Source organism: Atractosteus spatula, chromosome 7, assembly GCF_055471065.1.
Source record: "Atractosteus spatula isolate fAtrSpa1 chromosome 7, fAtrSpa1.hap1, whole genome shotgun sequence".
Classification (NCBI taxonomy): Eukaryota; Metazoa; Chordata; class Actinopteri; order Semionotiformes; family Lepisosteidae; genus Atractosteus; species Atractosteus spatula.
In genome coordinates, this window is record NC_142712.1 from 63,253,016 (window position 1) to 63,256,857 (window position 3,842).

At 40.0% G+C, this 3,842-nt stretch overlaps 1 protein-coding gene across 1 annotated transcript in view; it reads right to left on the reverse strand.

Annotated features, from left to right (window-relative positions):
* The window catches only part of sin3aa (SIN3 transcription regulator family member Aa), a 31,393-nt gene extending 29,667 nt beyond the window's left edge, over positions 1–1,726 (reverse strand). The window contains exon 1 of the mRNA XM_088920465.1: positions 1,696–1,726. The gene's annotated coding sequence lies outside the window, so the exon portion shown is untranslated. The remainder of the gene's footprint in view (positions 1–1,695) is intronic.
* Positions 1,727–3,842: the final 2,116 nt, after the last annotated feature.

Sequence of the window (3,842 nt, forward strand, 5' to 3'; positions counted from 1 at the left end):
GCGGGGCTCTGCCAAAACCTGCAACGACCCCAGCCTGGATCGAACACGGACTTCCTGAAGACCCACGTGACCGACCTGCGTAAATGTGTAAAAGCCAGCGCATCACGTCATGGGAGGGCCTTGGCCAAAGGAGAGCCCTCCCCGATGGGCGTGGCTTAGCCTCGCCCAATCAGAGTTCGAACGGCGCTAGTTATCCCCTCCCATACGAGGCGGAACTCCGAAATAAATCCCCGCCCACGAGGGGCGGGACTAGAAAGCTGCCCGGGATTCCCAGCGTCTGAGGGATCTGACGCTTTCGCTCCGAAATCTTTGCGGGTTACCCGATCGTCCGTCCCTGCTTTACGCACTGTTTCCTTCGTATGGGTCTTTGTGAATGGGGATTTGGCAAGATCTTAGATTTTTTTTCACCCCCCCCATCTGATTTTCTTTTCTATATAAACAGTCAAGCGGGCGCCACACACAGCCAAGTACTGCCATGAAGCGCTTCACGTGCAGGAGAGCCGTAGCTACTTTAAAATTAATGCAGTCGGCTCAGATCAAGCATAATCACTTCACAGAAACGTGCATTCAACATAAATAAACATTACTGCACAAATAGCTACTTGTTCTTACACTTGGTCTGGGTGGGGGGGGGTCGTTGTTGGCGATGTTGCGATGTTCCAAGCGTTTAACACGTAACCATTTTGCTACCATGGTTTTGTTTCAGCACGAATGCAATGACGAATACATTTCGGCTAGTGAGAAGTCTTCCGTCTTCACTCTTCGGACGAAAGTGATTCAGACCGGCAGACATAACGAATTTTATTTTTTTTTAAAAAACATTATCATTAAAACGCTTCCGTATGATCTAAAACAAAGTTACCACTAGCGTAAGGCATTTCAATACCCTTCCAACAACCAAGAGTACAATGAAATCGAAAGCAATGGTTTCTCTCGAGCGATCCGCCGGAGACGCGGCAAATCGGCACATAAACGTCTTAACACCGGACTCGATTTCTTTGTTGTTCGTATTTCCTACCACGCAACTGGAGATCTTTGTCGAGAATAAATGTGACAACGGAGACAAATACACACTTGAAACGGACGGTCTCGTTGCCACAGATACATTTCTTTGCGTTAAGCCAAGTCTTTTGCAGGTTTTGTCCAGCGAAAAATATTACTGACAGCAGAGAGGGGAAAAAAAAGATCAGGATACGTGAATATCACAAAAGATAACCGTGTATGGATTCTCGATTTAAATACGCATCCACAGTAACCCGCGAGTAGACTTAACAGGGAAAATTCATGTCTCAACATACAACCCTGCAATTCTTTGTTTACTCCTATTTTCGGAGAAATATTTTCAACGTTTTCGATACTACTGTCCTCCAGTGCATATCTCTTTCCTACACGTTTCGCATTTCCAAGTGTGAAAAAGACCTGCATTGCCCGGCTTCGACATCGGCAAAATAAATCAGCGTTTACAGAACCCTAAACTACAAATAAAATAAAATACCCCCTCCTCTTCCACACAGCCCTTCCTGCTTTCTGAATTTGTCATTTTCAAACATCGATAACACATTAGCAAAGAAAGATCAAAAGGTGCGCCCTCTTTAAGTAACTACCCCGCGAGCTCGCAATCGTAGCCCACTTATTTTATTGCAAAGTTTGAGTTTTTAAATTGTAATTATTTTTGTTTTAACAGCTGTTACATACCTAGAAAAAAGAAGCCTCACACTCCGGATTCGTGTTTGTAACAAAATAGTTGAACACGCCCCCTTTCCTCGGGATTGGAGAACACGATTCATTACGTCATTGTTATTTAAATATAACCCGCCAAATACTACCTGAAATGCTGTGTAGTCCTGCGTCTATCAAGAGATGCTTGGTTCACCCTAAAAAACTAGGCCTGTCGTATAACACATAACATAAAAAACAAGTGATTTTAAAGCTACACTTGGTCATGACATTTACAGCAATACTTCGAACGGTCTTTGTAAAGTACGCTCTTGTAGGCCTCTAAATGTCTTAATGCTTTTAAGAGATGGTGCCTGTAAAAAGAGACGAGTAAGACGTGCAGTTTCCGTGAAGTCTCAGGTAAACGGCACTCGTGTCTGTCTGTCTTCTCTGGAGCTTTTTGTAAGGACGCCTTACATCTGCCAACAGTCCACCCTGAAGCCGAAGATTTTTATTTCTAAATAATGGAACACCACACATATAGAGATTTGATTAAAAAATGAAAGGATGGCATAACCACACGCGATTCATACAATGCAATAATGAATAATGTAGTGAAGCCCTTCAATCCAAGTGATTAGAACTGAGAGGACCAATTCAGTTCAGTTTAAAGACTTGGCATCTACCCTTAAAAAAAAAACATTCAGGGTCTTTGTCATCTTATATAATTTATTACTAGTGCACATTCCTATCATTTTGCTTAAATATAATTGTTAGCAGTACAGATCAACTGCTTAAGACCTACGACAATCTAAAATGTAAACAGAAATGAAACGATTAAAATAAAACATTAGAGTATATCTAGTTTGTAGAACTAACCTACTGTAGAAACACCAAAACCGGTAGCATCGATCACCACTATCAGTGTTTACTTCTCATTACATTTTGTGCTAGAAGAGAAATTTAGCCCATCATCTCTAAAACATATAGGCTTTTGATACTCTAGCTAGCATTTTTCATTACTTTCCTGGAGCCAAATGTCAGCTTTGGCAGCAACTCCTAGTGAATTTTAAATCAAGGTCTATTGACAGAACAGTGAAACTTCAAATATATTAAGAAGATGGACTAATATTAGCCAATGACTGAGTACAGCTCAGCCATTGATCTTGCAAATAATCATGTTATTAATTTTATTGGACAAATGCAATATTCAAACACATCCTTCTCATATTAAGCATCAAATCTCAAAATTGAACATAATGTCCATTAATGTCCACTCTGCTCTCCTCCCCACTGAGAGCTGATGTGTGGTGAGCGTTCTGGGGCACTATGGCTGCCATCGCATCATCCAGGTGGGGCTGCACATTGCTGGTGGTGAAGGGGATCCCCATTACCTGTAATGCGCTTTGAGTGGAGTGTCCAGAAAAGCACTATATAAGTGTAAGCTATTATTATTATTATTATTAAGGAATGAAACTTTTATATTTGGTATGGGAACTGGAAATTATGAACTAGCATAATAAAATGTTATTTCAAACCTTGAAAATTAATTGTAAGGTCAAAACAAAACCTAAATCTCAATCTGCTCATCATTGTTCCAGTTATTGGTTTACAGTGTTCCAGTACTGGTTTGACTGGTTTTAGTGAAAGGATTGTATTTTCATCTTGGGAGGGTGGATTCTGACAACTCCTGCATCTGTGATAGCCGGACGTTTAGACTCATGCTGACATTTTCAACTTCATACACATAATAGGGTCAAACATAAAAGATGCATTAGATCTCCAGGGTATTTATTGGATCTTCCAGTGGGTCAATATGAAGAGTAACAGAAACAAAGAAAAAATCCCTTGCATTTGTGTTTGGAACATTAACAATAAGTATTGTTAACTGCTACTTTCAAATATTTATTTTAATGTAATTATTCATTCATAATGGGCACAGAGATATATGGAACCTTCAGATCTCATGGGAAAAGTCTAGTTGGTCAGTAATTTCAAAAAATACCTTCACTGCAGCTAAATTGCAGACATTTTCTAACTCTCTTCAGTCAATTAATGGTCACAGTCAGTGTTCTACCGAAGCTTGACTGAGACGTGATGCATAATGTTTTTTAAATTCACACAAAAAATATTAAATTTACAGCAAAATAAATACAAATAAAACTGACATTTATATTTAAGCTGCT